The 19,795-nt window shown below is 44.7% G+C and overlaps 5 non-coding genes across 5 annotated transcripts; 2 read left to right on the top strand and 3 right to left on the bottom strand.

The window, feature by feature from the left end:
* The first annotated feature begins 254 nt into the window (after window positions 1-254).
* Window positions 255-326, top strand: TRNAT-CGU (transfer RNA threonine (anticodon CGU)). Its single transcript has one exon. It is a non-coding gene; the product is annotated as a tRNA-Thr (tRNA).
* Window positions 327-548: 222 nt separating this feature from the next.
* On the top strand, window positions 549-620 carry TRNAT-UGU (transfer RNA threonine (anticodon GGU)). Its single transcript has one exon. It is a non-coding gene; the product is annotated as a tRNA-Thr (tRNA).
* Window positions 621-8,940: 8,320 nt separating this feature from the next.
* TRNAT-AGU (transfer RNA threonine (anticodon UGU)) lies at window positions 8,941-9,012 on the bottom strand. The gene has a single exon. It is a non-coding gene; the product is annotated as a tRNA-Thr (tRNA).
* A 75-nt stretch (window positions 9,013-9,087) lies between these two features.
* Window positions 9,088-9,159, bottom strand: TRNAS-ACU (transfer RNA threonine (anticodon AGU)). Its single transcript has one exon. It is a non-coding gene; the product is annotated as a tRNA-Ser (tRNA).
* Window positions 9,160-9,234: 75 nt separating this feature from the next.
* On the bottom strand, window positions 9,235-9,306 carry TRNAT-UGU (transfer RNA threonine (anticodon UGU)). The gene has a single exon. It is a non-coding gene; the product is annotated as a tRNA-Thr (tRNA).
* Window positions 9,307-19,795: the final 10,489 nt, after the last annotated feature.

The raw sequence follows: 19,795 nt of genomic DNA, 5'->3' as shown, positions 1-19,795 counted from the left end.
AACCACTTCCAGGATGGCTGAGGTGGGAATTGAACACACCTCTACTCATTTGACATCCCGAGGCTGAGTGGACGCAGTTCATGCCCTCGTAGTAATTTTCAAATTTCGTGGCAGAGCCGTGAATCGAACCCGGAACTCCGAGGGTGGCAGCTATTCACACTAACCACTTCATCACAGAGGCGGATTACTTTCATTATCACACGACGATAATAAGTTTGTTTTCCAAGTTCATTCGTATTACGACGACAGCTAGAGCCTCTTTAGCTCAGTGGTAGAGCACTGGTCTCGTAAACCAGGGGTCGTGAGTTCGATCCTCACATGAGGCAACTTATTTCTTTTCTTACCACACGACGATAATGAGTTTGTGGTTCAAGTTCACTCGTATTACGACGGCAGTCAGAGCCTGTTTAGCTCGGTGGTAGAGCACTGGTCTGGTTACTCTGGGGTCGTGAGTTCGGTAGTAAAAGGAGGAGAATCTTCCCTTTTATAATAACTCGACGATAATGTGTTTGTGCTTCAAGTTCACTCGTATTACGGCTACAGCCAGAGCCTCTTTAGCTCAGTTGTAGAGCACTGGTCTTGTAAACCAGTGGTCGTGATTTCGATCCTCACAGGAGGCAACTTCTTTCTTTTATTACCACACGACGATATTGAGTTTGTGTTCCAAGCTCATTCGTATTACGATCACACCAAAAACCTATTTAGCTCAATGGTAGGGCACTGGTAATGTAAACGAGGGGTCGTGAGTGCGATCCTCAAAGGAGGCATTTGTTCTTATATTACTTTTTTCTTCCTTATGGGTTTAGCTTCAAGGGTCGTTTTTTCCTTCGGACCCAGCGAGGGATCCCACCTCTACCACTTCAAGGGCAGTGCCCTGGAACTTCAGGCACTGCATTGGGGGATACAACTGGGGAGGATGACCAGTACCTCGCTCAGGAGGCCTCATCTGTTATTGAACACGGGCCTTAAGGGGGCACGGGAAGACTGGAAGTGATAAACAAGGAAGAGGGAAGGAAACGGCCTTGGAGGAGAAGTGGGAAACCAAGAAAACCACTTCCAGGGTGGTTGAAATGGGAATCGCAAACCCCTTTTTCAGTTGACCCGAGGCTGAGTGGAACCTGTTCCATCCCTCGTACCACTTTTCAAATTTCGTGGCAGAGCCTCCGGGGTGGCAGCCAATCACACAAAGCTCTACGCCACAGGGGCGGACAAATTAATTAAATTTGATAGTCACATCTTTTCAAGAAATAGTGGACAGCTTAGGATTAATTATCTGACTCAATTTCACTTTACTTTTAAAAATTAGCTAAAAGAAGTAATTGAAGAAAAGGAGGAAAATCCCTCCCGAAAGTGTTTTCCTTTTGTTAGCACATTAACAATAATAATTAATATTATTATGATCCGCCTCTGTGGTGCAGTGGTTTGGTGATTAGCAGCAACCCCCGGGTCCGGGTACGATTCCAAGCTCTACCACGAAATTTGAAAAGTGGTACGGGGGGCTGGAACGGGGTCCTCTCAGCTTCGGAAGGCCAACTGAGTGGAGGTGGGTTCGATTCTCACCTCAGCCATCCTGCAAGGGGTTTTCCGTGGTTTCCCATTTCTCTTAGGCAAATGCCGGGATGGGACCTAACTTAAGGCCACGGTCGCTTCCTTCCCTCTTCCATGTCTATCCCTTCCAATCTTCCCATCCCCCCCAAGACCCCTGTTCAGCATAGCAGGTGAGGCTGCCTAGGCGAGGTACTGGTCCTCCTCACCCATTTTATTCCCCGACCCAGAGTCTCACACTCCAGGACACTGCCCTTGAGGCGGTGGAGATGGGATTCCTCGCTGAGTACGAGGAGGAAAACAACCTGGGGCAGTAGACGCATTAAGAAAGAAGGAAAAATTGTTTTGACAAATTTATATCAACATTTTTAAAAATCAATAATGCATAAATTTTGAAATGAAAAACCAACATATTAGAAAGAAATAATGCATTACGCATTTAAGAGTTAAATCCTCTAAAGCGACCCTAAAGCTGGCAAAGATTCCTGTCGAACAGTATTGAAACCAGGTACGATTCTACATACAGTTAATCAATATTACTTTTGCTTTCTCTATCCTTCTTTCTTTCTTTCTTTCTTTCTTTCTTTCTTTCTTCCTTTATCCATATTTTACCGTTCAGTGTTGGCTCATCCCTATGAATCAGTGTGGTATCCCACTTCTATCGCTCCAAGGGTAGTGTCCGGAGCGTAACAATATGGTCGGAGATACAACCGGGGAAGAGGACCAGTACCTCGCCCAGGCAGCCTTCCCCGCTATGCCTTGTGGGGGATGGGATGTAAGGAAGTGCTGGACAAGGATGAAGGAAGGAAGCGCCATACCATCCCGGCATTGGCCTGAAAGAGAAGTGAGAAACCATACAAAACCACTTCTTGGATTGCTTTTTTCTTGTCATTGGCTTACGTCGCACCAGCAAAAAAGGTCCTATGGCTACGATGGGACAGGAAATGGCTAGGAGTGGGAAGGAAGCGGCCGTGGCCTTAATTAAAGTACAGTCCCAGCATTTGCCTGGTGTGAAATTGGGAAAGCACGGAAAACCATATCTTCAGGGCTGCCGACAGTGCGGTTCGATACCACGATCTCCCGAATACTGGATAGCGGCCGCACTTAAGCGACTGCAGCTATCGAGCTCTGTCGAGGATAGCTGAGGTGGAAATCGAACCCTCTTTACTCAGTTGAACTACCGCGATGAATTGACCCCATTCCAGTCCTTGTAGGGCCTACTACGTTTGAAATTTTGTGGCAGAGCCGGGAATTGAACACGGTTCACCGGGACTGGCGGCTAAACACACACATTGTTTAACTTTGCTTTACGTCGCGCCGACACAGATAGGTCTTACGGCGACAAGGGGATAGGAAAGGACTAGAAGTGGGAAGGAAGTGGCCGTGGCCTTAATTAAGCTACAGCCCGAGCATTGGCCTGGAGAGAAAATGGGAAACCACGGAAAACCATCCCCAGAGCTGATCACACTAACCACTACACCACAGAGGTGGACAGTAAAATATTCAGAGGTGGATATTTTGGTGTCAGTTGCAAACACAAAAATCGTTTAACACTTTCACAATGAAACTCTGTCAGATGTTCGTTTAATAAGCTTGGGCACAACAAATGACGAAAACATCATTTAATAAGCACTCACTAAATTTCAATCAATAACGTAGATGTGCTCTGAGAAAAGGCTGCAAATACTGAGCTAATGCCTAGCAGAGTACAGACAGGTCCGCCTCTGTGGTGTAGTGGTTAGTGTGATTAGCTGCCACCCCGGAGGTCCGGGCTCGATTCCCGGCTCTGCCACGAAATTTGAAAAGTGGTACGAGGGCTGTAACGGGGTCCACTCAGCCTCGGGAGATCAACTGAGTAGAGGTAGGTTCGATTCCCACCTCATCCAACCTGGAACTGGTTTTCCGTGGTTTCCCACTTCTCCTCCTGGCAAATGCCGGGATGGTACCTAACTTAAGGCGGTCAGATAATCTATAGTCAGTCTGTCCAATATTCTCCAGTGGTTCAGTATTGATAGGATAATAGTATTAAAATTTATTTAATTACTTTTGTTTTATGAATGATTATGCTGATCATGTTGATTTTATACTTAGATAGCTTATCTAAGTCATCCTATCCCCCACAAGGCCCCCTGTTCAGCATAGCGGGTGAAGCCACCTGGGCGTGGTTCTGGTCATCCTCTCCAGTTGTTTCCCCCGAGCCAATGTCTCTCGCTCCAGGACACTGCCCTTGATGGGGGAGAGGTGGGATCCCTCGCTGAGTACGAGAGATAAACCAACACTGGGGATACGGTAAACCGATTAAGAAAGAAAGAAAGAAAGAAAGAAAGAAGGAAGAAAGGAGGGAAGAAGTAATATATTTAGTGCGCTTGTGTGGTGTAGTGAATAAATGGACGTCCAAAAAGTGGAAAGCGCGTCTTTCAAAGCTGACTAACGAAAACGATTGTTCGTTCATTTCTAGGATCGTAGTATGTAAGTGCAAATGGTTTCTGGAGGACCCACTGCAATCGCTGCGTACGATAAAGATGCCAGAGAACATACCACCTGGACTACATTTACGAAATAAGATACATACCCCTCAACCCAGGATCGACTCCTCGAACTCCTGCATACTAACCCAAAACTCTATCCACCAACTGTACAGGACACCTAATATGTGCTGACAGAGTTAGTTACCCTACATGTGGTTACAGTGTTGCCAGATTGACACACTTCGACGTCCTTTTAGCTAGTTGTTTTACGTCGCACCGACACAGATAGGTCTTACGGCGACGATGGGACAGGGAAAGGCTAGGAGTCGGAAGGAAGCGGCCGTGGCCTTAATTAAGGTTCAGCCCCAGTTTTGCCTGGTATGAAAATGGGAAACCACGGAAAAGTTCTTCTGGGCTGCCGACAGTGGGGTTCGAACCAACTATCTCCCGAATACTGGAAACTGGCCGCACTTAAACGACTGCAGCTATCGAGCTCGGAGACGTCCTTTTTCTGCCGGATATACTCGCAGGACGAACTTATGTGATAGACATTTCTTTTTATTGCTGGCAGGTGAGAAGTCGCGCTGCGACGCCCTAGTGTGCGAATATCGGTTCATCCTGTATAAAATATGTTGTTATTATATCGAAGACTTTTTCTAGCCTGGCGCAGACTTGCAAGGCAAAACCTCCGACGAGTGTGGGCGACATCTGTCGTGTATAGCACACTGCGCGTTATTGTGTTGTGTTGTGTTGTGTTGTGTTGTGTTGTGTTGTGTTGTGTTGTGTTGTGTGAGAGTTGCAGAAACGTTGGCGACAGTACAAAGACTCAGTCCCCGAGCCAGGGGAATTAAAAATCTAACGTTAAAATTTCCGACCCGAGCCTCCGAGGGAGGCAGCTAAGCACACTAACCACTGCACCACAGAAGCGGACACTAAATCATATAAATACAAATTAAATTATATCGTATACCATAATTTGTAGATGCCCTCCGTCCGCCTCTGTGGTGTGATTAGCTGTGAGCCCGGATTCGATTGCTGACTCTGCCACGAAATTTGAAAAATGGTGCGAGTGCTGGAACGGTGTCCACTCAACCTCGGGAGTTCAACTGTGTACAGGAGTTTCGATTCCCACCTCATCCATCCTGGAAGTGGTTTTTCGTGGTTTCCCACTTCTCCTCTAGGCAAATGCCGGCATAGTACCTAACATAAGGCCACGGCCGCTTCCTTCCCTCTTTCTTGTCTATACCTTCCAATTTTCCCATCCCCTACCAAGGCCCCTGTTCAGCATAGCAGGTGAGGCCGCCTGGGCGAGGTACTGGTCATTCTCCCCAGTTGTATCCCCCGACCCAAAGTCTGAAACTCCAGGACACTGCCCTTGAGGCGGTAGAGGTGGGATGCCTCGCTCAGTCCGAGGGAAAAACCGACCCTGGAAGGTAAACATTAAGAAGAAGAAGAAGATAATAAGATGGGCGGTCGAGGTGGGATCCCTCACTGAGTCGAGGGAAAAACCAACCCTGAAGGTTGAATGGATTAAGAAAGAAAAAAGAAAGGAAGAAACCAAAAGAAAGGTGGCGTTAGACACTACCCAGTAATCAGGAACTATAGTTGCATTCTTGGCTCTTTGGTATAGTAGTACCGAGCTCGATAGCTGCAGTCGCTTAAGTGCGGCCAGTATCCAGTATTCGGGAGATAGTAGGTTCGTATTCCACTGTCGGCAGTCCTGAAAATAATTTTCCGTGGTTTCCCATTTTCACACCAAGCAAATGCTGGGGCTGTACCTTAATTAAGGCCACGGCCGCTTCCTTCCCACTCCTAGCCCTTTCCTCTCCCATCGTAAAACAACTAGCAAACAAAAAAAAAGTTTTAGTACCGGCATAGCGTATCGAAGAGGAAGTTGGACATCATCTCCGTTCGCCCGTAAGAGAGCTCAAGAGGTTGGTGGAACACCCGCTTGGTGGCAGCACAGGCGATTGCGATGTCAACAGCGACCCTTGGCTTGGCCATTAGCCCGCGTTATATTTGCCTTCAGATGTAGTAATTTTTATTGCTCATTATTGTCGCTGCCAGAGATGTTTCGACAGTTTTGCATTATTAGTGTATTCACGATTGAGTTGTGTGAGAAGTGTTATGTTTTAAATACCTCGGTCTTTGTCGCTATTGTGCTATAAGGCAACGTATATAGTGATTCCGGGAGAGATGGCGCAGGGTAGGTCAGTGTGGCAGTCGCCCGCTAGATCGCTCGACCACTGCTTCTCGTGTGTACAGTATGTAGTACGTGAGAACAAATGCTATCTGTTGGATGTCACATGGTGCGAGTGATTTCGCCTGAAATCATGGATATTTCTGGCAAGTACGTCTTCTCTACCTTCAAAAGTTTGCTACGGCATGATATAAAAGCCCACTGACTAAGCTGTTCAAGCTAAATTAACTTTGCATTGGCACAGACGGATGACTAGGTTAGTCAACGACTATGCTGGTGTGATATACGCCATGTTGGGCCAACGCAGTTCCTGGGGCAGGGGTGCGCCATCTCTCCCCAAATGTCGGGAGAGTTGGCGCGCTACATTTCCGGGAGAGATGGCGCGGTATTCTTTGAATTTCCATTTAGGTATAAAATGTGTTTCCATCCTCCGGTCAGTTTGTCAATAAAATATATTATATAGCCTGTATGTTTTTTTTAAATGCTGTGTCCTATTATACTAATTATGGAGAAAAGGAAGCAGCTACAGCCTAATCGAAGTTTGTGGTACATGCCTTTAATGAAACTTTAAAGCGTAATATCTCCAACAAAAGAGAAATCTCAGTGAACGAAAAGAACAAATTGCAAAGAAAAATTGCAACCGATACCACAATTGGAAAGAGTAGGAAAGGAGAAAAACCTCATTCCAATGAAGCAGCCAAAATGATTCAAGATGGGAAAAATAATGCAATGTCTGATGACTGCAACAAGTGTGTGGAGTGCTGGGAGAACTATTATTTGACAAAAAAGAAGGATGATTGGATTAAGTGCACCGTCTGCAACAAGTGGCTGCATGAATTGTGCTCAATGTATAAGAACTTGTGCAATGATTGTGGACGTGAGAGAGTACGCAAAAACATATCCTAAAAGGACTGAGTGATAAATTTTGAAATTTAAATAATTAACTGATTTATTGTCCGTCTCTGTGGTGTAGTGGTTAGCGTGATTAGCTGCCACCCCCGGAGGTCCGGGTTCGATTCCCGGATCTGCCACAAAATTTGAAACGTGGTACGAGGGCTGGAACGGAGTCTACTCAGCCTCGGGAGGTCAACTGAGTAGAGGTGGGTTCGATTCCCACCTCAGCCATCCTGGAAGTGGTTTTCCGTGGTTTCCCACTTCTCCTCCAGGCAAATGCCGGGATGGTACCTAACTTAAGGCCACGGCCGCTGCCTTCCCTCTTCCTTGTCTATCCATTCCAATCTTGCCATCCCCCCACAAGGCCCCTGTTCAGCATAGCAGGTGAGGCTGCCTGGGCGAGGTGCACGTCATCCTTTCCAGTTGTATCCACCGACCCAATGTATCACGCTCCACGGTGGAAGTGGGTTACCTCACTGATTCCGAGGGAAAAACTGACCCTAGAGGGTTAACTGATTAAGAAAGAAGATAGAAACACACATTCCTCAATTCGCAAATCACCAGTTTGTGTGAGACACGCTCAAAGAGGATAGGATTTATTGAACCTTACAGGCTTCTGCCTAATACATAGTTCAAATCCGTAATAGCTTAAGCAAAATACAGAATGCATAAAATACAGTAAATAAAATTAACGGCAATCTGCCCCCATATGCATTGACATATGGTCCATGATCAATCCTTATTGGCAATTCTAAGGCCATGGCAAGGAGATCTATTACTCCAAGACCGTTTCCTTCCCTATTCCTTATCTATCCTTTCCAATCTTCCATGCCCCCCGTGGAGCCCGGATTCAATAGCAGATGAGGACTCCTGGGCGAGGTATTGGTCGCCTACACAGTTATATCCCCCAATCCAGTGTCTGAAGATCCAGTGCACTGCCCTTGAAGTGGTAGACATGGGTTCCCTCACTGAGTCCGAGGGAAAAACTGACCCTAGAGGGTTAACTGATTAAGAAAGAAGATAGAAACACACATTCCTCAATTCGCAAATCACCAGTTTGTGTGAGACACGCTCAAAGAGGATAGGATTTATTGAACCTTACAGGCTTCTGCCTAACACATAGTTCAAATCCGTAATAGCTTAAGCAAAATACAGAATGCATAAAATACAGTAAATAAAATTAACGGCAATCTGCCCCCATATGCATTGACATATGGTCCATGATCAATCCTTATTGGCAATTCTAAGGCCATGGCAATAGGCAACAGGAGAACTACTACTCCAAGACCGTTTCCTTCCCTATTCCTTATCTATCCTTTCCAATCTTCCATGCCCCCCGTGGAGCCCGGGTTCAATAGCAGATGAGGACTCCTGGGCGAGGAATTGGTCGCCTACACAGTTGTATCCCCCCATCCAGTGTCTGAAGATCCAGTGCACTGCCCTTGAAGTGGTAGACATGGGATCCCTCGCTGATTCCGAGGGAAAAACCGACCCTGGAAGTTAAATCGATAAGGAAGAAGAAGATAATATAAGAAAAAATGCCTCCTGTGATGACCGAACTCACGACCCCTTGTGTATATGACCAGGACTCTACCATTGAGCTAAATACGGTCTTGATGTCGTCGTAATACGAATAAGCTTGGAACACATACTCAATATCGTCATGCGATAATAAAAGAAAATTTTGCCTCCTGTGAGGATCGAACTCACGACCGCTGGTATACAAGACCAGTGTTCTACCACTGAGCTGAAGTGGCTCTGGCTGTCGTCGTAATACGAATGAGGTTGGAGAAAAAACTTATTATCTTCGTGTGATGATAAAAGAAGTAAAGTTGCCTCGTGTGAGGATCGAACTCACGACCCCTGGTTTACTAGACCAGTGTTCTACCTCTGAGCTAAATAGGCTTTCGGCTGCGGAACAATACGAATGAACTTCGAACACAAACACATTATCGTCATGTGATAATAAACGTAATAATTTGCCTCCTGTGAGGTTCGAACTCACGACCCGTGGTCTAGTAGACCAGTGTTCTTCCACTGAGCCAAAGAGGCTCCGACTGCCTCTGTAATACGAATGCGGTTGGACAACAAACTTATTATCGTCGTGCGATTAAAAAAGAGGAAAGTTGCCTCCTGTGAGGATCGAACTCACGATCCCTTGTTTACAAGACCAGTGCTCTATCGCTGAGCTAAAGAGGCTCAGGCTTCCGCCGCAATATGAATGAGCTTGGACAAGAAACTTATTATCGTCGTGTGATAATAAAAGAAGGAAAATTGCCTCCTGTGAGGATGGAACTCACGACCTCTGGTTTATTAGTCCAGTGCTCCACCAGCGAGCTAACGTGGCTCTGGTAATACTAATGACCTAGGAACACGAACTTTTTATCTTCGTGTGATAATAATAGAAGGATAATTGCCTCCTGTGAGTATCAAACTCACCACCGCTGGTTAACAAGACCAGTGTTCTACCACTGAGCTAAAACGGGTCTTATGCTTTGTGGTAATACGATGAGCTTGGAAAACAAACTTATTATCGTCGTGTGGTGATAAAAGTAGTCCGCCTCTGTGGTTAAATGGTTAGTGTGAATAGCTGCCATCCCTCAGAGGTCCGGGATCGATTCACGGCTCTGACACGAAATTTGAAAGTTAGCACGAGGCCTGGAACCGCGTCCACTCAGCCTCGGGATGTCAAATGAGTACAGGTGGGTTCGATTCCCACCTCAGCCACCCTGGAAGTGGTTTTCCGTTGTTTCCCACTTCTCCTCCAGGCAAATACCGGGATGCTACCTAACTAAAGGCCACGGCCACTTTCATCCCTCTACCTTGACCAGTACCGGTACCTCGTCCAGGTGGCTTCACCTGCTATGCTGAACGGGGGCCTTGCGGGGGCTGGGAACATTGGAAGGGATAGACAAGGAGGTGGGAAGGAACTGTCCGTGGCCTTAAGTTAGGTACCATCCCTGCATTTGCATGGAGGAGAAGTTGGAAACCACGGCGAATCATTTCCAGGATGGCTGAGGTGGGAGTCGATCCCACCTCTACTCAGTTGATCTCTCGAGGCTCCAGTCTTGGTACCACTTTTCAAATTTCGTGGTAGAGGTAGGAATCGAACCCGGGCCTCCGGGGATGGCAGCTAATCACACTAACCACTACACCACAGAGGGGGAATATTATTATTAATATGGTTATTTTAGAAGCTTAGATCTATACTACGTCATCAAGCCCATATCCAAAGTGAACCTTGTAACTTTTTGATGATTATAATAAATAATATCATGAATAAAAATATATAAATAAAATTACTCAAAAACTTAATAAAATTAATAAGCATAATTAACCGAAATGTCCGTAGTATGGACGCCAGAGTTCACCAGAATGGATCCCTCGAATTTAGATAAGAGCATGATAAACTGTATATCCCAGGGCGTGTACATAATGCTGCGTACTGGTACATCTGTTGCAGGCCTTACCTAACCTCCTGAAAACGACTAATTAGGTAGGAAGTGCACCTAGGTTCATCAATAACACTGATTCTAAAATAGCTAACTATATTCTTAACAAATTCCGTGCATGAGCACCTCATCAACATACAACATTATACATATAATATACACATAAAATATTGCTGGAAGACTCCATATTTACAACAACAACAATAATGAAAATCGAGGGAAAACGAAAGCGAGAACTAAGCTACCATTTGTAGATAGTCCGATGAACAATGTACATGTATGAAGATAAATACCCTCCACTGTCTCTATATCAATTCGACTTACCGATTCTCATAATCGGCAGTTATCACATCACACAGATACTGTACCTTGTACTACTGTATTCACATATTTTAACACTTGTTGTAAAGATATATACACACGTCTGTCGATTATCAACATAAATTATGGAAAGTCTGAGATAGCTTTCACAACATATAATTCTAGGCCGCCACAAGTGCTACAATACTAAATGCGCAAGCACTCTCCACAATCATCCACTTTCCACGAACATAACAAGACTACGCTCCACGTATGTTTGAAGTCCAGTCCATTGCAGCCGTGTCCCTCCAGTACCGTGTATCAGCACTACTTCCTTCTCGTACAGTCTGTCAGTTGTAGTTCCTTCATACCGAGTGGCACTGGTTGTAGTTATCTTCCTTCTCGTTCCTTTACAACCACACCTGTTGCCGCCGTATGATCAACCTTTATTGACATCAACATCCCCCTCCTCTCAGATGATACGTCTGGATTGGTGTTTGCCAGCCAAACATGAGTGAACCTCTTGTCAAGACCTTGCTCCCAAGAGATAAACAGACTCTGGGGTTTGCCTCGGATGAGTCAACGAACTTCCCTAATACAACAACAAGCTCATCTCATCAGGCTGGGATATATACATGACTCAGGGAATATCCCGACACAAGTACACCACAACAAACACTGGGGTAGCCACATGACTCAACCAAATTACCAGAGTTATTAAAGCAATGTTTTCCCACTCGTGCAAAACAAATTACTCATACCTATATATGTGGATATCTTCCAGCTTACCAATATAAATGGCAAAATATACAAATGCAATACTGATAATAAAGATGATAATAATAATAATAATAAATCGAATACTGACAATAATATCTCTAACTTCTACATATAATTCGGGGGTGTGATATATGTACTATCACAAGCTTGAAACGGAGATTTTGGCTCTACTCGCGGTTGTAATGAGGATGCGCGATTAATTGGCAAACCATTCTCTATTAATTCTAATCAGAGGAAAAGTACTAGAGATTCGACCTTTGCACTGTGAAAGGGAAAGGAAGTAGAAGGTTCGGCAGTCCTGAATGCCATGGAGAAGTTCCGCCTCTATCTGAAGTATGTGTAATTTAAATTAGAGACAGACAATCAATATTTAATTTGGGTCTTAGCTATGCCTCGTCGTACTGGTCGTATCGCCAGTTGGGCTATCAGAATTTCTGCCTTTCTATTTGATGTGCGACACATTAGATTATCAGAAAATATAGTCGCAGATGGACTAAGTCGCATGTTTTCTAATGATATTGAGACAAGTGAAGAGCATTAGGCCTTCTCTCCGCATGCCCATACCTTCTGGTGTTAGTGCTATTTTGACTGATGATCCTATGTTATTTCGTGATATCGAGAAATATCAACGAGAAGATCCACTTTGTCCGCCTCTGCGGTGTAGTGGTTAGTGTGATTAGTTGCCATACGCGGAGACCGGGTTCGATTCCCTGCTCAGCCACGAAATTTGAAAAGTCGTACGAGGGCAGGAATGGGGTCCACTGAGCCTGGGGATGTCAACTGACAAGAGGTGGGTTCGATTCCCACCTCAGCCATTCTGCAAGCGGTTTTCCGTGATTTCCAACTTCTCCTCCAGGCAAATGGTCGTACTCCCCAGTTGTATCCCCCGAACCAGAGTCTCAAGCTCCAGGCCACTGTCCTTGTGGCGGTAGAGGTGGGATCCTTCGCTGAGTCCGAAGGAAAACCAACCCTCGATGGATAAAGAAAGAAACATTTTTGAACGAGACAGGCCTATTGCCTGACATTGCCCTTATCTGCCGTAAGATACAATACTGTTCGCGGCAGTAACTGTTAATGTAGTCCGGCTACATGGCTAAATGTTTAGCGTGCTAGCCTTTGGTCACATGGGTCCCGGGTTCGATTCCCGGCAGGGTTGGGAAATTAAACCACCATTGGTTAATTTCGCTGGCACGGTGGCTGGGTGTATGTGTTGTCTTCATCATCATTTCAACATCATCACGACGCACACGTCGCCTACGGGTGTCAAATCGAAAGTCCTCCACCTGGCGAGCCGAACTTGTCGTCGGACACTCCCGGCACTAAAAGCATACGCCATTTTTTTACTGTTAAATTTTACCAATAAACTGTCTTATAGCCATTGTGGAGCACTGCTTGGAATTTTTGTCCCGAGGCCTTTTTCACTTGTCTTTTATAACTCATAAACCGGTCACTAGTATAACAAATATATTCTGAAAGGTTTATGAAGTAGGCGGTGGAAAGTGTATTAACACGAACGCATCCAAACTATACATATGAGAATGTTAAGTGATGTAGATAATTCACTTTTATCCTTGACTTCATAAGACTGGGGCGTTTCTACCTTCTTCCTTTATTAAAAACCACACCCCATGCCCTAAGAGCCCCCAATAGCCTTGGTCTACCAAGTGACCGCTGCTCAGTCCGATGGCGTGCAGATTATGAGGTGTCGTGTGGTGAACACCAAATGTGTCATGGAATGACGCTGGTCAGAGAGGATTTTTCTGTGTGCGGAAAATGATCTCTCCACGTTACAGGATGTTGCTGGCACAAATTTAAGCTGAGAGATATCGTCTGCGGAATACTCTTCTTCGCCGCTGAGGACCTTGCACACTGCGATGTATTTCCATAACAGACTCAAACTTCTTCATTTCTTCTATTCCAACAATCCCTAAATACTGTCAGGAATGAATCCAATATTGCTTTGGATATAAGCTAATTGGCAATGTACGTTAGTATCACTGAAGGCACTTATGGCGTGTGCAGTTTAGTTTAAGCAAGCGGCGAGTGCAGACGTGCAGTTGTAGGAACATAGCCGGGGAGAAAGGAGAAAGAAGAAGCGAAAAATGGAGGAAGCAAAATGGAACTGGGAATGAAGGGGGAGAGGATGCTGGCGGCAGAGGTGATCATGGTAATGCTAAATATCGGGGGAGTGGAATTGAATCCCGGACCGATCTCTAGTGGAAGCATGAGCTGGGAAGACGTTTAAGTAATTAGGAAGGTGGTAAAAGAGGTGGTAGATGAAGTTTTCCCGTTTGAGCAAATTAAAGATATGATACAGGAGCAAAGGAAGGAGTTCGATAATATAATGAAATGGTTCCAGGAGAAATCACACGATACAACCAACTAAGTGGAAACAATGGGAAAGAAATTGCGTCACTAAGCGAGAAAGTAAGAAAATTAGAAGAGGAAGTGTCGAAGCTGAAAACGGAATAGAGGCCAGTAGTCAAGATCGAAGAAAGAAATGCTTATTTAAATATGCTGTTCCGGAGGATAAGAGAGAGGACAAATGAACATAATATATAAAGTGGAGGAGCTAATACAGGGCAAAATGAAAATTAATTTTTACCAAGCTGATACTGACGATGCGGAAAGTATCGGTATAGTGCAAGGTAATAGGCCTATAAAAGAGAAATTATTATCTATTTTGATGGCCGAAATAGTGATCAGAAATGCGGGTAATATTCAGAGTGGAGAATTTGGATTAAGACAGATATGGGAAATGAAGGGATCAAGAATTTAAAAGTTCTTAAGAAACATTTGGCGAGAGCCAGACACTACGGATTGAAAGCTTACGTTAGGGGACAGCAATTAGTAGCGACTAATGGCAGGTGGATAAGAGTTTGGTCGGTGACAAACTTACTGGAACTGGAAGAAGTGATGAAACAGGACGAAGATGCCGGGACGAGAGTGGAAGAAAGGCTGGTAATGGGAAACCTTCCCGGAGATGATGGACATGCGGAAAGGGGAAGAACAGGGACCAATGAGGTCATGAAAACTGCTTCGGAGGTGACAAGTCCAAAGGAAAGAAAGAGAGATGATCGCAGTGTTGGAGTGGTCATACATAGTGATAAAGAGAGGACAGTGGTTAATAGAGAAAGAATGGTATCGCCTAGGACAACGGTCAGGAGCGTTATCATTGAAGCATGCAAAGAGATTGAATGGGAGGGTTTTTAAGTGAAATGCAGAAGTACCACGAAGGTCTGAAAGAGATGAAGCAGATACTTAGTAAGGGGGAGACTTTGAAGAAAGGGGGAAGCACGAGTCTAAAATATCTGTGGAGAAAGAAAGATAAAATTGAGGAGGGTGTAGTAACGATAAGTAGAAACTTTAGTTAAGAGAGTCAATAGACGATAGAGTAAAGTCATGTAGTGTTAGCAAGTGAGGTAGGTATTAACTTGTTTGGTATTTATAATATTATTAAAGTGAGATTGTGGATTGTTTTAACTAGTTTGGTGTGAATAGTGAAGAATTTCTGCTATAGTGTATGTATATTATAAATATGTGGAAAGAGGTTGAATTTTAGGTATATAGTAAGTGAGTAAAAGGGTTGAAGGCAGGATGAGATCATGGTTGGAATATGTTTGAATGGCAAGACGTTTATTGGCAGTTTTTGTTTTACCTTATTGTGGCTGTAAGGTGGATGGAGTATGACACGAAATGTAAGTTAAAAAATGACGTATTGATATAAAGAGGACGAGGTGGTGGGATGTAAAGTATGTTGGCAAGTTAAATGAGAGAAGTAGGAAAATAAGGTATGATTATGGTTGGTATATGCATGTATGGTAAGATGATTATTGCTGCATTATTATATGTAGAGAATGTCATCATCATCATCATCATCTGTTTACCCTCCAGGGTCGGCTTTTCCCTTGGACACAGCGAGGGATCCCACATCTACCGCCTCAAGGGCAGTGTCCTGGAGCTTCAGACTCTTGGTCGGGGATACAACTGGGGAGAATGACCAGTACCTCGCCCAGGCGGCCTCACCTGCCATGCTAAACAGGGGCCTTGTGGAGGGATGGGAAGATTGGAAGGGATAGGCAAGGAAGAGGGAAGGAAGCGGCCGTGGCCTTAGTTATCATCCGGGCATTCGCCTGGAGGAGAAGTGGGAAACCACGGAAAACCACTTCCAGGATGGCTGAGGTGGGAATCGAGCCCACCTCTACTCAGTTGACCTCCGGAGGCTGAGTGGACCCCGTTCCAGCCTTCATACCACTTTTCAAATTTCGTGGCAGAGCCGGGAATCGAACTCGGGCCTCCGGGGGTGGCAGCTAATCACGCTAATCACGCTAACCACTACACCACAGTGGCGGACCGTAGAGAATGCGATGGCTAAAATGTTGTTGAATAAGTTATTGGTGGATTCACAGTGTTGTCTGTAAGTGATTATTGTGGTTGAGATAAGAGTGATTAAGTTATAGAGAAGGCACAGTAATTAGTGAAAGATAAAGAAGAGGTGGTATAACTTGATGTCGAGCATGATTGTGATTTGGTGAATTGGTGGTATGTATTGGTAAGATGATTATGGCTGACCTTTGTATGTAAGTGTGGCTGTAATGTCAATGTTGAATCAATGGCTAAATGGTTAGCGTGCTGGCCTTTAGTCACAGGGGTGCCGGATTCGATTCCCGACAGGCTCGGGATTTTTAACCATCATTGGTTAATTTCGCTTGCACGGGGACTGGATGTATGTGTCGTCTTCATCATCATTTCATCCTCATCACGAAGCGCAGGTCGCCTACGGGTGTCAAATCAAAAGACCTGCACTTTGCGAGCCGAGCGTGTCCCCGGACACTCCGGCCACGAAAAGCCATACGCCATTTCAATTCATTGGGTCTGGTCTAAGTGTGAGGTACTATTAAGATGTTAAATTAGGTAGGTGCCAACGTTTGTTTCGGGGTGTGATTGGTCTATTGTAAATCTGGGTGAAGGATGCTTAGGATGATTATGTTTACGGGCGTGTAGAGTGAGTAAGCTACTGGTGAAGGCTAATAAGATGAGGTAAGGTAAGGATTGTACTGCCCGAAGGCAGGTCCTAACCTCCGCAGAGGTGTTCCTGAGCCGGAGTTTACGTGCGGTAGGGTGGTCAGTTCCTTTCCGCTCCTCCATTCCCTTTCCCCCCACCAACAGCGCGTGGCAACCCATCCAACTCCTGACCACGCCTAATGTTGCTTAACTTCGGAGATCTCACGGGATCCGATGTTTCAACACGGCTACGGCCGTTGGCAATAAGATGAGAGAGGTAGTTAAATATGAAGATGAAATGTGATAGGATTGGTGGTGGCTAAGAAGAAGTAAGTTATTGGTAGATTCGTAGTGTTGTCTAAAAGATATGATCAAAGTTGAGATAAGAGTGATTATGTTGTAGATATGGTACGGTAATTAGTGGAAGAATAAGAAAAATAACAACATTTATTACATTTACGACACTTATAACACATTATTAATACATAATACTGAGTACTAATGGGCTGATGCCCTCGGTAATAGTCAGTCACATGTTCCCGTCTCCTCACGCACGAGGCACCCAAGCATAACAGTCTCTCATCCCCTTCCATCCACACCACTTCCGGCTGGGTGCTGAAGGGTGCTGCTATCTGTCCTAGGAAGTGGTAGCGAGCAACTAGGTGGTCTAGCCATAGCTAGGCCGGAACAGGTGATATAATCTGAGGTGGAGAATATTTGTGATTCGGTGTTTGCAGAATTTGTAATTAATGTGAAAATTATCGCTTAGTTGCTTTGATTTCACATGCCAGTAAAGTTATGCTTCATATCCTGCACAAGAGACTCCGGGCATTTCTAGAGTATCAAATTCCTGAAGTCCAGACTGGATTTATGAAAGGAAAAGGTACTCGCGAACAAATCTTAAGCCAAAGACAGATCATAGAAAAGGCTAGAGAATTCAATGTTCCGGTATATCTGTGCTTTATTGACTACCAAAAGGCCTTTGATACTGTCAAATGGAACCATCTTTGGAAAATTTTGGATGACATGGGTTTGCCACTCCATTTAATTGAACTCCTCAAGTCCTTGTATAAGGAAAATACAGCCACTGTGAAGATTCAAAACAAACAGTCTCAGCAGTTTCGTACAAGGGTTGGAGTTCGCCAGGGATGTATCCTGTCACCGTTACTTTTCAATATCTATGGTGAATATGCAATGAGAACTCCATTAGAAGGCTGGGACAAAGGGTTTTCCATTGGGGGATGCAAGATCAACAATCTGAGATTTGCTGATGACACCACCTTGATAGCATCATCTGAAGAGGAGTTGACAGAGCTGATCAAGAGAGTAGAGGAAGCAAGCCTAGAAATTGGATTACGCCTAAATCGACAGAAAACCAAAGTCATGATTGTTGATCGTAAGAACAACAACAGTCCACATATCAAACAGATTGTTGGGTGTGAAGTTGTACATCAGTATGTATACCTAGGCTCCATACTATCCAATTCTGGTGGTTCCAAAGATTAAATAAAGCTCAGAATTGAAATAGCAAAGGTAGCAATGATCCGTCTGCGGAAGATCTGGAAAGATAATAACATCACCATTAAGACAAAAAAGAAGCTCGTTGAATCTCTAGTCTTCTCAGTCTTCTTGTATGGCGCAGAGACGTGGACCATCCTCAAACGTGATGGTGAACGGATAGAAAGCTTCGAAATGTGGTGCTGGAGGAAAATATTAAGGATTCCTTGGACAGCTCATCGCACGAACACATCAATCCTGAACCAACTTCAGATAAAAGTTCGTCTATCGTGTAAGGTCTCTCAACGAATTGTACGCTACTTTGGACATATAATGCGCCGAGATGGTAGTCTACAAAAGCTGATTGTTGAGGGCAAAGTCCAGGGAACCAGACAACGAGGACGAATACCAACGCGATGGATTGACATGGTGAACGGCCCCCTACAGTGTTCTCTCAGAGTAACCACATTGAAAGCTTTAGATAGGGAAGAATGGCGGAGTATGGTTCATCGGCTAGAGGGCTGAATATTATGATAGTCACGACGCCTAAGTCATGTGGCAAAACGAAGAAGAAGAAGAATCGTGATTATGTACGGTTGGCAAGCTAATATGCTTGATTAGATAATGGAGCTTAGTAAATAGGAAGCAGCGCATATTAATAATAATACGTGAAGAGAATGTGGTACACCAGCACGTCAGATGATGTAACGCTAAAGCTGGTTTTGCAACTGAAGTAGGTCAGAAGAGATGTCAGCGTAAGGTCTGGATTGTGCTAGGTTGCAAGCGCAGCAGAATGAGTTCCATCTTGCTTCCTCCTTTCTACACTTCTTCTTTCTCCCCGGCCATCTTCCTATAATTGCCCTATATTGTTCCACACCAATCATCTTCCTCGACACTCTTCGCTTCGCCCTTGCACTCCACTCCAACACTCCCCTCTCGCACTACCGGCACACTCCACCCAGCACGTGTGCACTCGTCGCTTGCTTAAGGTAAACTGGACACGCCCTAAGTGCCTTCAGTGATTCTAACGAACATTGCCAATTAACTTATATCCAAAGCAATTTTAGATTCATTCCTGACAGTGTTTAGGGATTGTTGGAATAGAAGAAATGAAGAAATTTGAGTCCGTTATGGAAAGATATCCTGGCTTCTCGGAATTCATCGCAGTGTGCAAGATCTCCAGCAGCGAAGATGAGAATCCCGCAGACGATATCCTGTAACGTGGAGAGATCATTTTCTGCACACAAAAACATCCTCTCTGACCAGCGGCATTCCATGACACATTTGGTGTTTACCACACGACACCTCATAATCTGCAGGCCATCGGACTGAACAGCGGTCGCTTGCTAGGCCAAGGCCATTGGGGGCTGTTAGGGCATGGGCTGTGGTGTTTAATAAAGGAAGAAGGTAGATATGCCCCAGTCTTATGTAGTCAAGGATAAAAAGTGAATTATCCACTTCACTTAACATTCTGATAGGCTATGTATAGTTTGGATACGTTCGTGTAAAAACACTTTCCACCGCCCACTTCATAAATCTTTCAGTATATATTGTTATACTAGTGACCGGTTTAAGAGTTATAAAAGACAAGTGAAAAAGGCCTCGGGACAAAAATTCCAAGCAGTGCTCCACAATGGCTATAAGACAGTTTATTG

This window comes from Anabrus simplex, chromosome 3 (genome assembly GCF_040414725.1).
Source record: "Anabrus simplex isolate iqAnaSimp1 chromosome 3, ASM4041472v1, whole genome shotgun sequence".
Classification (NCBI taxonomy): domain Eukaryota; kingdom Metazoa; phylum Arthropoda; class Insecta; order Orthoptera; family Tettigoniidae; genus Anabrus; species Anabrus simplex.
The sequence above is the reverse complement of the archived record's forward strand: the minus strand, read 5'-3'. Positions and strand labels throughout refer to the sequence as shown.